General features: G+C 43.1%; 1 protein-coding gene and 1 pseudogene across 5 annotated transcripts in view; one reads left to right on the top strand and one right to left on the bottom strand.

Annotated features, from left to right (window-relative positions):
• The first annotated feature begins 1,602 nt into the window (after positions 1-1,602).
• TULP4 (TUB like protein 4) overlaps positions 1,603-19,568 on the top strand; it is a 294,657-nt gene continuing 276,691 nt past the window's right edge. For 3 of the 5 annotated variants that reach the window (XM_064360504.1, XM_064360501.1, XM_064360505.1), the window contains exon 1: positions 1,603-1,657. The gene's annotated coding sequence lies outside the window, so the exon portion shown is untranslated. Of the gene's footprint in view, positions 1,658-2,459; positions 3,074-16,649; positions 16,789-19,568 lie in introns of those variants that run through there. The other 2 variants (XM_064360503.1, XM_064360502.1) reach the window with 2 other exon arrangements.
• Positions 7,028-17,965, bottom strand: LOC105717723 (signal recognition particle subunit SRP72-like; annotated as a pseudogene).

The following is a 19,568-nucleotide window of genomic DNA, read 5'->3' as shown; positions in this document are numbered from 1 at the left end:
GAGTGCGGTGGCGCAATCTCGGCTCCCTGCAACCTCCACCTCCCAGGGTTCAAACGATTCTCCTGCCTCATCCTCCAGAGTAGCTGGGACCACAGTTAAATGCATTATATTTATGTGCATTCAAACATGAGGCAGCTATTCTTGTTTTAGTTACTTTTAAATTAAAATTTAATTTTTTTTTTGTTAGAGCCGTGTTTCACTATGCTCAGCTTGGAGTCCATTGGCTGCTCACAGGCATGATTACAGCTCACTGCAGCCTTCTAGCTCCTGGTCTCCAGGGATCCACCCCCCTCAGCTCCGGAGTAGCTGGGACTACACGCCACGCTTTTTTTAAAAAAATAAAGTCTAGGGGGCATTTGTCAAAATTTGTAAAAGTAGGCCAAGTGTGGTGGCTCATGCCTGTAATTCCAACACTCTGGAAGGCAGAGGCAGGAGGATCACTTGGAGCCAGGAGTTCGAGATGAGCCAGGGCAACAAAGCGAGATTCCTACACTTAAAAAAAACAAACAAAACTCACAAATGAGCTGGGCATGGTGGAGCGCACCTGTAGTCCCTAGCTACTCAGGAGACTGAGGCGAGGCATGGAATTTCAGAATTTAACAAACTCGGTCCAACTTTTTTTTGATAAAATTCGCAGAATCAGGAATTCTTAAGTCTAAAACGGATTCGAAGACTTTTGCAGACGGGCAAAATAGAAAACAATGGCGAGCCCCTGCGGAAGAGTGGCTGCTATTCCTAACGATATGGGGCCTCTGATGCTTCAAATCAAGGAAAAAAGGATGCTGCTCTTGTCTGTTTTTAATTTTTTAATTTTTATTTTAAACTACACGTGTGAAGAAGAGTCACACAATCAGCTACGCTATTTCTTTGTACAAGCTGGTAAAAGGAGAGGTGATCAAGTTTCGTCGTTAGCAGGACATCCATTTAACAGGAGGGGGAAGGCTGTGAATTGTTCTTCCCTGAGATAAAATGACGCTATCCGGTCCTTTCTCCATAGACAATAGAAGATGAGGTCCTCTATCTGGGATGTCACCATCGCGGCCACTCGGGTGACCGTTTTCCCGGGGAGCTGCGCGGGTCGCTGGTGCCCGCGCCTCTGTGCTCGCAGCAGCTTTCCATGTAAGACATAATGGGACTGGGACGTCCACTTCCGGCTCAAACGAAGTTCAGACCGCGCGCAAGCCGCGCGGTGCCCGGGTGCTGAGGCCGTCTCGGGCCAGGAGACTGGAGTCCTAGGCCCGGCACTGAGGGCACTGTGGGCACCGTGGGCACCGTGGCGGGCCAGGGGTCTCCGGCGGTGGCGGCGCCGGGGTTTCGAGCAGGTGGCCCGGGCGGGTGGCGGCGGGCCCGCGGCGTGGCGTGGGCGACTCAAGCCCTGGGCCGGGGCGTGAGGGCGGCCGAGGGGCCCCAACGGTCGGCGGCGAAGGCCGGGGCGGGGGCGGCGGCGCGGGCGCGGGCCGGGGAGGCGCCGCTAGCCGCGCCGGGTCACGTGGTGCGGTCACGTGGCGCGCAGTCGGGCCGGCGGCGGCGGCGGCGGCGGCGGCGGTGGAGGGAGGCGGAGACTCGGCCGAGACGCGGGGGGAGGCGGCGGCGGCGGCGGCGCGGGGCTGCTGGAGGCGGAGAGGCGCGGAGGAGCCGCGGCGGCTGCCGCCCTGAGGTGAGCAGGCGCGGGGCCGCTGTCGCCACCGCGGCGGGCCGGGCGCCGCGCAGTCCCGCGGGAGGGGGCGCCGGCCCGAGCGCCGTCCCTGCCCCGCCGGGCGTGTGTCCCCCTGCTGCGGGCCCCGGGGTCGGCGCGACTGGCTGGGTGGGCGCGGCGGGCCGGGGCCGGGGCGGCGGCTGCGGGGGGCTCGGGAGGGGGCGGCGCGAAGGGGCGTCTGACCCGGGCCCGGCGGCCGTGGCCGCTGCTTGGCTGTGGGAGCCTTTTGTCTCCCCGTGTGAGAAAATGGGGCGAAAGCGGAGCGCGGGGCGTGCGTGCGTGTGTGGTGGTGTGTGTGTGAGATCGGGAGGCGTTTGGCTTGGAGCCATTTTTTTTTTTCTTAATTGTGGAGACAGAAAATCCCTGAAAACGGTTTCCCTGGGGAGACTGGGCTGTGCTCCTCCTCTTCCTCCCCGGCGTCGGGCCCGAGCGGCTTCCCCGGCTGCGCCGCCACCTCCCCTGCCGGGCCCGGCTCCCCAGCCCGCCCGCCCCACCTTCCGCGAAGCCCCGGGGCGAGCCGGGTGTCTGCAGAGCGGGCCCGGTCACCTGTCGTGGCAGCTGCATGGAAATCCCGGCGCTTCTGCTGTCTGGAGTCTGTGCTGTTTCCTCTGGCAAATCACGGAGATTCCGCTCCCAGCACCAATCCTTCCCCTTTGCCCTGCGCTCCACAACACGGAGCAGGACGCCGATCCCAAAGTTTGACCCGCTTGGGGCAGTTAGCTGGGAGGTGTCTGCTTCTTCCCCGGGCGGCACCGCTTCAGGGGTGAGAAGGTGAGGGCGGTCTGGCTTTGTAGAAGGAAATGAGGGTGACACAGCTTTCTCCGGGGTTGATATCCCTTAGGGACCTATTCCTTCTACCTCCTGAACTGCCGCTGTCATCAGAAAGTCTCTTAAGACTTTCCCTTCGGGAATAATCAACATTCCTCGCCGGGGAACTGTCTCCTAGCTTGCTCTCTCTTTGAGGTCTCCACTGCCTCCCTTTTGTTTTACAGTAATTCAGCACCTTAAGGATATCCATTAAGTCATGATAATAGGCAGGTTTATAAAAAAGCACAGAGGAAGTTATTGCTAAGGTTTTGAAGAACGTAAAAGCCCGTTGTAGGGGTGGGTGTGGGTTCCTTCCTTTGTGCCTCTTCCTCCGTGTCTGGGGGTCTCCGCTTCTCAGTTGACGTTCTTGCATATAAACCCGCTGGGAATGGTACGGTGGTCCTGGAAAGTTCTCCCCAGGCTCCGCAGCGCCAGCTTGCTGGGATGTGAGGTTGTGATGGATGAGAAGTGACAGGGCACCTTGCACATAGCCACACTGCAATCCAGAGAGGCCATGGGGACACTCATCTCGCGTTGTACAGTGACAGCCACGTTCTGAATGGAAGAGTCGTAAGTGTCCTGTCTTGCAGTTAAGTCCTTGATAGGTAACTGGCATGGAAGTGATTATATGAATAAATTGTGAATAGCTAAATCTGATGTTTAGTTCCTCAGTTTAAAGAATAGTACTTAATTTGTATGAAAGTTGATAGAAGCTGTGAATTTCCTTTAAGAATTTTAAGAGCTCTGTATTAGGGCTGTAGAAGTCGCAGGTTTATTTATTTATTTAATTTTTGGTTTTGTTTTTTACATGATCTGGGGAGGTGTTGACTTCCAGAGTTAAACTCTGTAGTACTGAATTAGAGGGAGGAATATGGGGAAAAATGTTTTCAACACAATGGAGCTTTCATACATGGAAGATGATTAGAAAGTCATGATTACTTCTCGTGGTTGAGAAATAACCTTATGCATTTACTGTTGTGTGTTTTAAAATGTTCTGGTCCTCTTCATTTAGAAAGTTTGTGTGTATATATCATATTTACTTTTCAGCCTTGCATATGGAGCTCCAAGAGTGGTAGTTTGGTGCAATGTGTGGTATGTGAAGCCTGTTTTAAATGGAATCATCCAGCATTGATGCTGAGATCTCGAGTAATGAAATAAGGGTCAAGAGACAGCAGCCGGCCGGATGCGGTGGCTCACGCCTGTAATCCCAGCACTTTGGGAGGCCAAGGCGGGTGGATCACGAGGTCAAGAGATCGAGACCATCTTGGTCAACATGGTGAAACCCCGTCTCTACTAAAAATACAAAAAATTAGCTGGGCATGATGGCGCGTGCCTGTAATCCCAGCAACTCAGGAGGCTGAGGCAGGAGAATTGCCTGAACCCAGGAGGCGGAGGTTGCGGTGAGCCGAGATGGCGCCATTGCACTCCAGCCTGGGTAACTAGCGAAACTCCTTCTCAAAAAAAAAAAAAAAAAAAAAAAAAAAAAAAGAGCAGCCTTCCTTCAGGCCAAATTTCAGCCCTCTCACTGGATAGTTTATAGGACAGTGTGAAGCCCAGGCTTGCTTTTTGATTTTGCTATAGATTCCAGGATCTGAATTCAGGAAGGTTTATGAAGTGACTGCCATGTGCATGGCTAAGCTAGGTGGGAATGTTTCTTCAACTGTTTCACTTATTTACATCAGTTAACAGTCTCCCTCCTGGATAGAGAGAGTGAAGATAGAGAGTGGTTCAACCATGCATGTGGTTTGTAAAATGCTTTTAAAAATTGAGTAAAACCTCTTATGAAATGCTGTGATTCAGTTACTGCATGGGTTTCCGTTTAGGATTCTGTGAAGCATTTCAATATTACCCAAAGCCTTACAGAAATTGTACATTTGTCTTTAGTGAAACTGCATGGAATATGTAATTAAAATGTCAAATTTCTCTTAATTTGGCTGAGATAATGTTAATTTAGTTATTAAATTATAACATACTAATTTTTTTGTGGTAAAATATACATAACATAAAATTTACTAGCCTGACGGGGTGTGGTGGTTCACGCCTATAATCCCAGCACTTTGGGAGGCTGAGGCAGGTGAATTCCTTCGGGCCAGGAGTTCGAGACCAGCCTGGCCAACATGGTGAAACCCTGTCTCTAATATACAAAAATTAACCAGTCATGGTGGCACACATCTGTAATCCCAGCTACCCGGGAGGCAGAGGCAAAAGAATTGCTCGAACCTGGGAGGCTGAGGTTGCCATAAAGTTGCAGTGAACAGAGGTTGCACCACTGCACTCCATCCTGGGTGACACAGTGAGACGCTGTCTCAAAGAAAAAAAACTAACTTAAATTATAAGTGTATGGTTCAGTGGCATTAAGTACATTCACGTTGTCATGCAGCCATCACCACTGTCTGGAACTTTGTTCAGTTTCCCAAACTGAGACTCCAGGCTCGTTAAACCCCAACTGGTTTTCCCCTCCCTGAAGCTCCTGGAACCAACCCCTCTATTTTCTATCTCTATGAATTTGATTACTCTAGGTACCTTATGTAAGTGGCATCACACAGTATTTGCCCTTTCATGATTGGCTTATTTCACTTAGCATGATATCCTTAAGGTTCATCCATGTTAGAGCATGTGTCAGAATTTGGATCTTTTAGTTGTTTTATAGAGACGAGGTCTCACTATGTTGCCTAGGCTGGTCTCGAACTCTTGGGCTCAAGGAGTCCTCCCACCTAGGCCTCCCAAAGTGCTCAGTTTACAGGCATAAATTACCACACCCAGATGAATTCCCATCCTTTTAAAAACTGTATAATATTCCATTGTATATATGTACTATATTTTGTTGATAAACGTTCTAGATTTTTTTTTTCTTTTTGAGATGGAGTCTCTGTTGCCCAGGCTGGAGTGCAGTGGCGCAATCTTAGCTCACTGCAGCCTCCACCTCCTGGGTTCAGGCAGTTCTTCTGTCTCAGCCTCCTGAGTAGCTGGGACTACAGGTGCATGCCACCACACCTGGCTAATTTTTTTTTAATTTTTAGTAGAGACGGGGTTTCACCATCTTGGCCAGGCTGGTCTCGAACTCCTGACCTCGTGATCCACCTGCCTTGGCCTCCCAGAGTGCTGGGATTACAGGCGTGAGCCACTGTGCCCGGCGAAACATTCTAGATTTTTGTATACTAAATGTTTCTAACTGTGGTACTTCATGATGATCAGGAACCTTGTACTTGATTTTAGTGAAAAGGCAATGATCATAAACTCTGACTAGAAGTTATAGAACATTTGTTCTATTAAAACAGGAAAACAAATTAGTTATTATTTAATGCATAGAAACTCTTTAAAATACAGGACCCATGGGGGATAAAACCAATAAGTGTGTTAAGTCCTTGTTGGGTCCCGTCACTTCCCTTCCGTATGGATAATGACATTACAGAACATCTTTCTGAAATTACAGCTGAAGCAGATGATGTTTTTATTTCCCAGCTAATGTTATAATGGTGGTATATTTTGCTGAATGGAAAGGTATATTCATATATAGGGCTCGTTTAAAGTTCAATACCTTTTAAAGGGAAATGTAGATAAATGTTAATAGAATTCTGGTGTGGGAAAAGTCTTTCTAAGCTTAACACCAAATGAAAACCTATAAAGTAAAAGATTTGACAACAGGTTTTACAGCATACGTTATTTTCACTGTCTGTATAGTAAAGAATGGTGTGAGCAAAAAGACGAATGACAAACTGGAAAAATATGTGCAACATATATGAAGCATCTCAATTTACATAGAGCTGTAAAAATCAATAAGAAAAAGGTGAACAGTTCATTAGAAAAATGGGCTAAGGACAGGAACAGATCTTTTTTTCTTTACATTTCAACTCTTTATCGTGGAAATTTTTTCTTGTGGTCATACATTTAATTAAGTGAAGAACATCAGTGTGTTAAGAATGTCCCTCTTGGAGCATCACATGGGTCTGTGGAGGGGAACTAGGGGAGGGACAGAGGCGGGTGGGGAGTTGGGGAGGGATAACCTGGGGAGAAATGCCAGATATAGGTGATGGGGAGGAAGGCAGCAAACCACATTGCCATGTATGTACCTATGCAACAATCTTGCATGTTCTTCACATGTACCCCAAAACCTAAAATGCAATAAAAAGTGGTTTTAACAGAAACAAGTGTTGTCAGACTCTAGCTGAAATAGTAGAAGTAGTTTCTGTTTAAATTCTGGGAAACCTTAGATAAGGTTTGTGAAACTGAGAAAAGATCAAATCAGCAAATGCAGATAGAGGATACAGCAGATACCAAGATGGGTAAATGCCCAATTATTTTCAGTCCTCATAATCTGTACAAAGCTGTGAGTCAACCAGTAGGCCATATCTCACTAGGCAGACTTTGAGAAAGATGTTTCCCTATTTGAAACACAAGAAATTATTTATGAAAATATGGAGATGGAGCAGTTCTGTGCTACTTGCTGTGTTACCTTTATTATATTCCTAGTGTCACTGAGACTAGTTTAAAAACAGCCTGCATCAAAAATATTCTCATCACCGGCTATCTTTTCCACCTTTCTTCTTTTTTTGTTGCTGGAGCACCTGCAGGTTTCTGGTGTCTTGGGGTTATGATGTTACTCGTAGAGGCAGATACTGTGGCTGCACTGCCAGGTCTTGGGGCGATGAGTGGGCTGCTCACAGTTTTACTGGCATCTAGTTCAGATGAAGCTCCTGCAGTTACTCCCTGGGTCCCTTTTCCAATCAGATCCTTCCTTTTACCCTTCTTTCTTTGCCAGTAGAAAGAACGTTCTCATGTTGGCAATCTTTCTGGATCTGTGATAACTTTTGGGTCAGAATTATTAGACAGTTTTCCCTTCTTTTTCAAATCTCCCAGTTCTTGTTCCTTTGTCTATCTCCAGTAACTTTTCCACCCTTCTTCTGAATATACGTAGCGCCAGGAGAATTTTCAAGAGCCTCAGCATCTGCTTTTAGAGACGTACTGTCTGACAATGGCGAGAGTTTACTAGGAGCTTTGGCTTTCTCTGGATCTACAAGTGAATAAGCAGAAATAAGCTGTGCCAAGGTGTGAATATCTTTTGGATTTTGTTTCCATAGCTGTTCTAGGTCACTAATTGCCTCCTCCTTCCATCCATATTTGAGTTTGAAGATTGCAGCTTCTCTTATCAAGGACAAATGAGCGGGAGATTTGGGCTGATGGTTTTGATACCACTGGATAGCTTATGTGAAGACCTCAGTGGCACTATCAGTATCTCTTTCATGCTATACATGGTCACTAGTGCAGACATGATGCCTGGTTTATGCTTTAACTCCTCTATGCTTCTCAATACTAGACATGCTTTAGAAATACTACTTTGAGAAATTTTCAGCTGTGCCGTGGTCAGCTTAATTTCAGCTGCATTTTCTGGATGTTGATCTGAAAATTCCTGAAGCAGCTCTGTTGCTTTTGTGTGCTGCTTTTCGCAATAATGCTGGGCAGCTTGGATTAACACAGGTAAGAGATGCTCCAGACTTTGGGACTGTAAATTGGCAGATATTTTGCGGTATTGTTCTGCCTGGTTTGTGTTCATAGCAAGTAAAGCTTTGTTAAATTCTATAGCATGTAGTTGTTTCTTGGAAAGCTTAAACTCTACTCCTTCCACATTGGTTAATTTCATTTTCTTCTTGGAGTCAAAGATATTTTAATCCTTGTTAATGGTAATGATGTTATTTGCAATTATAGCTATTAATCCCACATCTGTTGGTTTTAGTTTTATTATAAAATTGCAAGGCCTCCTCTGTTCGACCCTGAAGCTGCAGAATATAAGCCATCTGACCATAAATGATGGCCAGTTCTGCCTGTGGGTCTTCCTCAGTCCCATGAGCGTCTTCTGATAATGAGCGGTGTGGCAAAGGTCTTCAGCTTTTTGTAGAATTTTCATGGCCAGTTCAGCTGGCCTTGGCCTATCAGTGCACATGCAGTGTTGTAGCACAGCTCATGTGTGCCTTCTTGGAGGCCTAAGTTCTCTGGAGCCACTTTTTCCCAATTGCTTTCAGCTGCAACGATTGCCGAAAGGTTTGTTTTCCTCTCTTCATAATCACTTGGGAGTCTCGAACGAGATCTCTACCACTAAGCATTCATTGTAGCATTCCAAACGGTGTAACACTCCTCCATAAAGCTCTTTCAATCTGTCTCTCCCCTGGTTGGCACTTTCTGTTGTCTTCAAGGCATTCTCAATTCTGTTCGGCCTGTACTCACACTATGCGTTTTCAAAGGAGAGAGAGTTATTGGCTAACACTTTGGTGTGAATATTAATGACATTTAAGGCTTCCTTGAAATTTCCATTCTGGATAAGGCATACCACTTTACAATGGAGGGCAGTGACATCATCTTTGTTGATCTGTAGTATCTTATTGACGATCTTAAGAGCGCGCATGAAGTCACCATTCTGGCCATACCAGTTCACTTCACTCCACAGCGCAGGTACTGATGAGATGTTTCACGTTCATCCTACATTCTTTCTGTTTCAGACATGGAATCAGAGCAGACCACTTTTAAAAGAAAAAAGAAAAAAGAAATGTGCAATAAACAAAATGTTCAGTTTTACTAGTGTTACGGACTGAATGTTTGAGCCCCCCACCCCCCATGTTCATATGTTGCAGCCCTAAGTCCCCATGTGATGGTATTTGGAAGTGGGATCTTTAGGAAGTAATTAAGGTTAGATGAGGTCATGAGTGTGGGGCCCTTAGGATGGTATTAGTGTCCTTAGAAGAAGGGACACCAGAAGGCTTGCTTTTTCTGTCCCCATGTGAGCACACAGTGAGATGGCAGCTGCCTACAAGCCAAGAGAAAAAGCCTCAGAATGAAACCTACCTTGCTCATACCTTGATCTTAGACTTTTAGCCTCCAGAACTTCGAGAAATAAATTTCTGTTGTGGCTGGGCATGATGGCTCATACCTGTAGTCCTAGCACTTTGGGAGGCTGAAGTGAGAGGATCACCTGAGCCCAGGAGTTCAAGACCAGCCTGGGCAACATAGCGAGACCTTGTCTCTATTTTTTATTTAAATTAAACACTAAAAACATAAATATAAAATAAATTTCTGTTGTTTAAGCCACTCAGTCTATGGTTTTATGGCAGTCTGAGCAGACTAAGACAGAATTTTTCTTTTCTTTTTTTTTGGAGACAGAGTCTTGCTGTGTCACCCAGGCTGGACTGCAATGGCGCTATCTCGGCTCACTGCAACCTCTGCCTCCCAGGTTTGAGCAATTCTCCTGCCTCAGCCTCCTGAGTAGCTGGGACTACAGGCGTGCACCACCACGCCCAGCCAATTTTTGTATTTTTAGTAGAGGTGGGGTTTCACCATTTTGGTCAGGCTGGTCTCAAACTCCTGACCTCGTGATCCTCCCGCCTGAGCCTCCCAAAGTGCTGGGATTACAGGTGTGAGCCACCACGCCCAGCCCAAGACAGCATTTTTCAATGATTATGTTGGCAATATAATTTAGACAAAATTTTTTAATTTTTTTGTAGACTGGGTCTCACTTTGTCATCCAGGCTGTAGTGCAGTGCTGCAATTAAGGTTACTGCAGTCTTGACCTCCTAGGTTCAAGCAGTCCTCCTCCCTTAACCTCCTGAGTAGCTGAGACTACAGGCACATATCACCACACCTGGTCAACTAAAACCCTTTTTTTTTTTTGTAAAGATGAGGTCTCACTATGTTGCCCAGGCTGGTCTTGAACTCCTGGGCTCAAGGGATTCTCCTGCCTTGGCCTCCCGAAGTGTTAGTGTTACAGGTGTGAGCCATCGTAGCCTAGACACAATATAGATCTTTATGGATTTGAAATGATTTGGTAAAGTTTAATGTAAAGTATGGTGTTATGATGACTTGTGCTGTTCGTTTTCTTGGTAATCTTATATTTGGGCATCTTCCAGTGTGGAATGGGAATAATAAGGATGATGGCAGTTCTCGGTGCTGGTGCAGATGAAGGGAGGTATGGACTCTCTAAGTAGACATTGATACACTCATTCCAGATAGCTGCTGTTAGGTATCACAGTGCAAAATGTGTATAGCCTTCTATCCAGAAAGTCCAAATAAAGTAGAAATTTATCCTGAAGAAATAATAGGAAATGTTAGAACAGATACATGTACATAGTGAAGAAGAGGAAATAACCTTAGATAAGGAATTGATTTAAATGGATTGTATTACCTTCCTTGCATGCAGCCATTGAAAATGATGACATTCATTTATACTAACCAATCTAGAAAGATACCCATGATATATTATTGAGTGAAAAAGATAGGTTACATAACCATAGGCATAGTACTTAGAAATAGTATAGGCACAGAAGATGCTGAACAACTAGGCTTTGAAGGCTGAGCTCAGAGGATCTAAGCTTCAGAAACCACCTAATAGATGTTTGTTGAGGTCACCATGGTTTCAAAGACTGCACCAACTGGTTTATTCTGTCAGAAGATCCAAATTTCTTGGACTGAGCATATGATTGAGTAATTTGCCTACTCTTTAGCTGTGTGTGCGTGTGTGTGTGTGTGTGTGTGTGTGTGTGTGTATAGGATTGCTCTCAATTGACATTTCCATAAAGACCATATAGAATGGGGATGGAGTCACAAGGAGAGGTGAGGTTATTTTAACTAAAAAAAGGGGAAGACATTTCAGGGAGACAAGAATATAGATGCTCACTACCTATTTAGTTAAAATTAAATACATTCTTTGCTCAGAAACGTTAATCACCACATCTCCATAAAATGACTGCAAACTCTGATAAATGTGTGCTTTCTTTTCCCTTTAACCATCTATTTAACATGTTAGGATCTATACTGGTGGGTCAGCTCTACTTAGTTTCTTGCTTTCACAGAAAATAATTGGTGAAAAATAAAATTTTGAATTCATGGATTTAAAATAAATATGACTAATTTAGAATCAGATATTTTTTTCTGATGTAAGTAGAAATACCAGTCTCTATACGTTTGTGGTGTCAAGGATACTCACCCATGAGAGAAATAGTATTTTAAGAATAGAATTGAAATGTATTGTTTATGGAAAGCTCCAACAGTAATGGCGTGGTAAGTTATAGAGTGTAGAAAATTATTGTGTAGGTGTGCAGAGGTACTGTGCAGAGGATATAGATTTATTTGAACATCCTTCTTACTGTTATTTTTAATCAGAAACACAATTAGAGTCAAAATGGATTTGAGAGAGCTTTGCAAAGATACTATAATGTAAGATACTGATTTCTCACTTTTTAAAAATTAAAGACTTTATGTAGACTGTAATGGATGGGAAAGAATTTGGAAACACATTACATGGGGTGTTATGTTGTTACTTTATTTCTACTGTTCCTTCCTTTTGTAGTTTTAGCATGTATCCCAGTTTGTAATGGGCATGTTAGAGCCCCTGGGATAAAGTGCTTGAAGTGTGAGATATCTGTTAATGTCTGGTTAAGTCTAAGAATTTAATCCTTTAAGTGAATTATGGTTTATGAAATATTTTTATGATTTTTATGAAAGCTTTTAAAAAATTTTTATGAAAGAAAGCTATGAAGTCTTAAAGCTTTTATTTGTATGTTTCAGCTATTGATCAGCTAGTTAATAGTTGGAACACTACATTCTAAAGACTCATTTGTGTCTGCTTTCCAAAACTGTTGCTCAGCGATTTTGAATTCTACTTAGATGTTATGGAGTGTTGTCACTGGGTTCAGAAATTTTTCATCCTACTGGATGTTTCTTTTATTAGTTTCTTGTCAAGGACGAAGGGAAGATTAGTTTAAACTTTTTGAGACAGTTATACCTTTGATTTGTGTGTGTTAATAATTTTCAATCCCAGTTATGGAAATCAAGAGTTTTGTGTAGAAAACTCTTACAGTCCTGTATTATTCTCCCCTGCAACTGTGCCTTTCCACTGTCTTTGACTATTAAAAGTGTATTTACCTCCATGGGAAAATGGTAGTGTCAGAGATCCTCAGACAACAAATTGAGCTGTTAGTGCTGGGACAGTTTTAATATTCATAAAAAAATTGATCAGCAGCGATGTTACCATGTGCTGAGAAAATGTACAGGATAATCTTTACATGTAATCAGTTTCTTAAGCTTCGGATGACCCTCTTAGCCACAAAACCATATGTACAAATTCAGCTCCAATCGTTAGAATATGAAAACCTACATCATAAGAAGTTAGGCTTATACTGTGCCCACAAAACCTGTCAGCCAAAACTGACATTTTAGGCAGAGTTACTGTTTAGAGTTGTTAAATAATCAGAGAATTTAACTGTATGTTAACAGTCAGATTAGAGAATCCTTTTAAAATATGATGCCTGGCCGGGCGTGGTAGCTCATGCCTGTAGTCCCAGCATTTTGGGAGGCTGAGGCGGGAGGATCATTTGAATCCAGGAGTTGGAGACGAACCTGGACAACGTAGCCAGGCCTGCTCTTTACAAATAATTTAAAAATTAGCTGGGTGTGGTGGCGCGTCTGTGGTCCCAGCTACTCGGAAGGCCTGAGGTGGGATGATCACTTGAGCCTGGGGAGGTCAAAGCTGCAATAAGCCATGATTGCACCACTGAACTCCAACGTGAGTGACAGAGTGAGACCCTGTCTCAAAAATAAATAAAAATAAATAATGCCTGGATTTAATGTATTTGAGAGAATGAGGTTTAAAGAGATTGGGTTGCTCAGGCGTGGTGGCTCACACCTGTAATCCCAGCACTTTGGGTGGCTGAAGTGTTAGGATTGCTTGAGCCCAGGAGTTGGAAACCAGCCTGGGCAACATAGCTAGACCTACTTCATCGCTACAAATAATTAAATAATTAAGGTATAGTGGCATGTACCTGTGGTCCCAGCTAGGTGGGAGGCTCAAGTGGGAGGATTGCTTGAGCCCAGGGAGGTCAAGGCTAGGTGACAGAGCGAGACCCCGTCCCCTCCAAAAAAGAGGTCTTAGGAGAAGCCTGTAAGAGGAATGCAGTTGACACTGAGGTCACCTTTTCCAGACCTTAAAAGTAATTTGACCCTTTTCCATTTTTGTTCTTGTCATCTTTTCCCATGAAATGAGAAACTCAGTCTTGTGTTTCGTATGTAGGAACTTTACTTTTCTGAGTTAATTTTCTGTTGCCTGAATAATGAAATAAATAATCTAGTATTTGAAATGCTTGAGGTAATACACAATAACTCTTAATAAAAGACAGAAAGCTCACATTTTGCTTATCTTATTCCATTAATAATTATTTTTAATACTGGGACAGAAGAGAGAATGAAAGTGGCACACATCCCTGTTTTGTCTTTTTGCCCAGCTTTGCTTCTAAGGGACTCAGGAGTAAATTAGGTAATGTAGGATTGGGATGCTGCCCAGAATCAATCTCCATTGTAGCTTACTCTCATGCATCAGTGCCCAGACTTTTTGGATTTACGACATTCTGTTTGTGTTTGATTTTGCATTTCCCTCCTCACAACTTCAATGGCTATGACAGCCAGGTCTGTGTTATCAGTGGAGAGCAAAGTGCCGATAGGAACTTCACAAATTATTTCTCTCATTCGGTTTTATCTAATTATGTCAACCTTTAATTTTAATTATCACTTTCAGACTTTTCTGGACCATTAACAAGCTGCTCAATTACATTGCTATACAGAATTATTTAAAGTTTTTGGCAATTAAAATGCTTTGAAAAATTTTGTGATACGGTATACAAAGTAGTCAATGATAGTATATGAGAATTGTATTTTATGTGCATTTTTGTGCAAGAAATTTGATAGAGTAATATTAAGTATCATTGTGGGTCCCTCGTAGGCTAAAATTGCTGCTGCTGCTTTTTTTTTTTTTTTTTTTTTGAGACAGGGTCTTAAAGACATGAGCCACCACTCCCAACCAAAATGCTTTTCTTTATAGAGATACATAGAAGCAATAATGTTTATGAGGTTCTTTGAAACCAGCTTTCTATAAATTTATTATAAAATAGAGAAGCCTCAAGTTTGACCACGTGGTTCATAAATGGTAGGAGTATTGTTCTTAATTCTGAGAGCCTTGGGTTATCACATTTTCTTCGCTTTCTTGGCTTTGCTTTCTGCGTTTCACAAATAACTCGTCTCCTTGGCCAACTGATGGTCACATAAATGGAATCTCCTTGGCTGTCCTTCACCCATGTTTAGTTGGTGAAGTTCTTTCTCTCCAACATGACCGAGAAAAATGGCATGTGATTAATAGGGAATTGATCTATTACTCTGATGTATACAAGACAGCCCAGACTTGGGAGATAAGGCAAGCACTATCAGGTGAATGAAACCAATAATCTTTGGAGGTCAGTTTAAGCCAATTACTTCACCCTTTTAATTTTCATCAGTTATCCATTATTTACTGCTAAATCTTTTACTAGATTGTTAATGACTAGCAGAATTGGTTTTTCTCCTTTGGTGTTAGAGTGGTAAAGTGGATCCCAGATAAGATGTCCCAAGAAAGAGGCAGACAGGGGAGGTTTGACTCATTTACAAATTAGATCACGAAAGAGCCCCTAGAAGTTAAAATTTTGTTCAATTCCTTTCTCTTTATTTTGTGTCTGCCTGGCCTTAAGTACTGTCTGTTACCACATAATATTATTTTGAGAAGCAAACTGTTAATATTTTATAGCATGGGTTTATTGTTTATCTAACATTATTGGAAGATTGTTAATCAACTGGGATGCATACCTTCAGCTACTAAATTTTTAGTTCAGTGGTTTAATATGGTCATCCTCTGTTCTGTGTGAAAATATTTTTTTGTTTCTTGGTTTCTATATTACGTCATGTGTGGAACTTCATTGTCATGTGAGATTTACAACCTTCTGCTTCTTAATTCTTAATATGATTAATTCTTAATCTGACAATGTAACTAGTATTTTAAATATGATTCTAACTTAGACTTAAAACTGTTACGTATAGAGAGACATTTGAAAGAAGTACATTCTCTCTTCTAATTCTCTGGTCTCCTTATACATTTAAAAACACACAGAAATAACAGCCAAAAATTGCTGATATAGATTGGCTCTAATGTAAACTGCCGAGTTAAGGGTAACTGTATTTTATTTTAAAAGATGCCTTTTCTTTTTTTTTCCTTTTTTTTTTTCTTTTTTTTTAGACGAGGTCTCTCTCTGTAGCTCAGGCTGGAGTACAGTGGCGTAATCTCGGCTCGCTACAACCTCTGCCTCCCAGGTTCAAGTGATTCTCCTGCCTCAGCCTCCAAAGTAGCTGGGACTACAGGTGCATGCCACCATGCCTGGCTAATTTTTTATATTTTTAGTAGAGACGGGGTTTCACCATGTTAGCCAGGATGGTCTCGATCTCCTGACCTCGTGATCCACCTGCCTTGGCCTCCCAAAGTGCTGGGATTACAGGCATGAGCCACAGTGACCGGCCAAAAGATGCCTTTTCTTTGAATATGTGAGTCGCTCTAAAAATCCGGGTAAATGGAGTTCCAGGTGGGAAACGACTGCTTGTCTGCATTGAAGCTCTTCCACTTCCCTCTTCTGGTGCTGATTGGCTGGTGCTGAAATTTGAGTCTGGTTTTGACAGTGCAGAGTCTTTGCACCCCTTAGTCTTTTCTCAGAATTCCCACTTCTGGTTTGACCAGATCACTGTTGCAGGCACCAAGTAGCTAAGCTTGACATACTGGGCTCAAAGAGGAAGGGCTTTAGATTCTAGAAGGTTTTGGCTAGGAATGGTCAAATTAAACAGTGAGTTTAATTTGACAAGGAATTAAATTCAATTTGGCAGGGAAGCTGCACTGAAGCTCCGCTTTTTCCAGCAGAACTGTCAGGCTGCAGAGAATCCAAAGGGCTTGGATTGTTGGGACAAAGCATGTAGTTGAAGAAGATTCTAACGTGATTTTGAATGGTTTTGAAATGTGTGAAGCAGTTATAGCAAATAGAGCACCTAGACATGCAGCCTTTTTGTTTTTTTAATAACTTTGTGGAGTTTATTTTGTTACTGTTTTAACCTCTTATATGTATAAATGTTTTTCAGGGTTGGTTGCCTTGTAACCGTATGTTCACGACATATTTTGATGTGTAAAAGTTTATTCTATGTAGTCAAACCTATCAATCTTTTTTCTATTGTTTCTACCTTGATGATTTGCTTAGAAAATATTTTCCCATGGAATGTTTTTTTCTTTCTTTTTTCTTGAGCAGATGTTGGATATTTTTAATTTTTTAATGTTTTTATTTATTTTTTTAGATGGAGTCCCACTCTGTCACCCAGGCTGGACAGAGTGATCTCAGCTCACTGCAGCCTCCGCCTCCTGGTTTCAAGCAATTTTCCTGCCTCAGCCTCCCAAGTAGCTGGGGCTGCAGGTATGTGCCACCACACCCAGCTAATTTTTGTATTTTTAGTAGAGATGGGGTTTTGCCATGTTGGCCAGGCTGGTCTTGAACTCCTGACTGCCAAGTCTGTCCTGCATTCTGGCTGAGTGACGGATGAACAGAGTACACAGACAACAGGCTTGCCTATCAGCAGGCTAGGGGGCTCCTGCCAGAGTCCGCAGCAGCCCCCATAAGCCGGTGATGCCTGCATTTATTTAATACAGATTTAATGACAAAGACCTAGAGCAAACATCACTTGTGGGTAATTAACATTGTCAACCCGGAGTAGAAAGCAGTTCTGTGTCCATGATCAAATAAATGTTGGTTTCCGGAGAAATAGGTAAACAAGCTTATCTAGATAAATTCCTTTGCACTCCCTTGTTATCTGCCCTTTGCCATTAGCTCAAAACCTTCTGGCCTTCCAAGAAGGTTTGTGTCTTTCCTATAATTTTTCCCATCATCCTGACCAATCTCCTACACCTGACTTCAGGTGATCCTCCTGCCTTGGCCTCCCAAAGTGCGAGGATTACAGGCATGAGCCACCGCACCTGGCCTATAATCTTTTTATCAGAATAATTTTGAATTTATAGAAAAGTTGGTTTTCAGGGTTGGTTCCCTTGTAACTATCTTTTTGATAGTACAGAGTGCCCATATAGTCTTGTTTTGGCTTCCTCTAACGTTAGCGTCTTACATTACTTAGAGCATTTGTCAAAACTAAGAAATTAACACTGGTACATTATTATTAGCGTAATGCTAGATTTCTTTCAGATTTTGTCAGTTTTTTTTCTTTTTCTTTTTTTTTTTATTTTGGTGAAAGCAAATAATTAAGAAAGTAAAGAAAGAAAAGAATGGCTACTCTGTAGGCAGAGCAGCCCAATTTTTTCACTAACGTCCTTCTTCCAGGGTACTGCATTGCATTTAGATGGGGTAGGTTTTTCTGTCTGTGTTTGTGTAGAGCTTTACAGCTTTACAGTTCAGAGTCCTTTCACACACATGGTAATTTAGATGGAAAATAATCTTGGGCATTGGTCTTATTAGACACATCTGCTCCATGAAGCTTACATGTTGGCAGGTTGCTGTTCTGCATGCGTGAGGCCACACAAAACTTGGTCACAGAAATCCCATTCAATTTGTCAGTCACGGCTTCTATTTTCCATTTTTCATTCATCTTAATTCCCTAAGATGTTTTGCCCTCACTCCGCTGTCTCATTCTTCTTTTGCCTGGAAAATTAGGATATGTTGTTGCTTATTTTTAAGCCTAGGAGAGAAAGTCACCCTCATTGTGAAGAAGGATATATTCCAGTACATTAATGCCTTCACTCTCCAGAATCTAGGTGCTAAGCATGACCTGTCTTCCAACTTTATTGCCTAGACAAGACGTGTTGCCTGGATAAACACGTCTTACTCTTCAGATAGGTTTACTCTTCTGTAGCTTGCTCTCCTGTCTCTGCCCTGCTGTAAGTGGGGACAGATGGACAGAACTAAGAGATGGAGAGGGCAGGCAGGGAATTAGGCAGAACAGGCTGTATATTGGGTGGCTTCATGTCAGGTGCGCTGCCTGGTAAAAACAGCATTAGCAGGGAGTCCTTAGATGCTTCTGCATTTAGTATCTTGCAGCTTTGCAGCTTACACCTGTTAATGTTAGTTGACCTGAGCTTTCTCGTGGGTGACCAGTAGTAGCTTCTATTTGTGCATTCAAATGATCTCTCTTCTAACACTTTTTAAAAATTTTCTTAACCTTTTCTGACCCATAAAACATCATTGTCCTGCCTTTCCATATAGAAAACAGTGAGAATCTGCCAGGCAGGGTGGCTCATTCCTGTAATCCCAGCACTTTGGGAGGCCAAGCTTGTGGGAGCACCTGAGATCAGGAGTTCAAGATCAGCCTGGCCAACATGGTGAAACCCTGTCTCTACTAAAAATACAAAAATTATTAGCTGGGCGTGGTGGCGGGCATCTGTAATCCCAGATACTTGGGAGGCTGAGGCAGGGAGAATTGCTTGAACCCAGGAGCAGGGGTTGCAGTGAGCCGAGATTGCCCCACTGTACTCCAGCATGGGTGACAGAATGAGACTCCGTCTCAAAAAAAAAAGAAAACAGTAAGAATCTGATTATTATGCATGCCTGTGGAGGAGAGGTCAAGGAAAGAGTGGAGTTTTGGCCTCCAACCAGTCATTAGTAAATCAGTGGAGACAGAATCGCACTCTGTGGCCCAGGCTGGAGTGCAATGGCATGATCTTGGCTCACTGCAACCCCTGCCTCCTGGGTTCAAATGATTCTCATTACTCAGCCTCCCAAATAGCTGGGATTACAGGTATGTGCCACACCATGCCTGGCTAATTTTTGTAATTTTAGTAGAGACGGGGTTTCACCATGTTGGCCAGGCTGGTCTCGAACTCCTGACCTCAAGTGATCTGCCCACCTTGGCCTCCCGAAGTGTTGGAATTATAGGCGTGAGCCACTGTGCCTGGCCAGAAACACCATTTTTAAAGTAGATGTCCATTAGTAGATTATACATACTTCAGCTTGTCTAGATAGGAATGTTGGCCTTTTCTCCAAGGAGTTTTTCTCAATGGTTTGTGACTTTTTCCATTGCAAGTAATAATCATTGCTTACATATGTTTAACACTTAGTTTACAAAGTATTTTTCCACATATGCCATTTCATTTGGTCTTCACAGCAACCTTGCACAATGTGTCAAGCACATATTTTCATATTTGATGAGAAAACTAAGGCTAAGATTTGCCTGTAGTCATAAGGTGTTAAGCAGA

The sequence above is a fragment of the Aotus nancymaae genome, unplaced genomic scaffold, assembly GCF_030222135.1.
Source record: "Aotus nancymaae isolate 86718 unplaced genomic scaffold, 86718_ANA_hifiasm-v0.15.2.pri h1tg000040l, whole genome shotgun sequence".
In the NCBI taxonomy this organism is placed as follows: domain Eukaryota; kingdom Metazoa; phylum Chordata; class Mammalia; order Primates; family Aotidae; genus Aotus; species Aotus nancymaae.
Note: the sequence above shows the minus strand (reverse complement) of the source record. Positions and strands in the feature narration are given on the sequence as shown.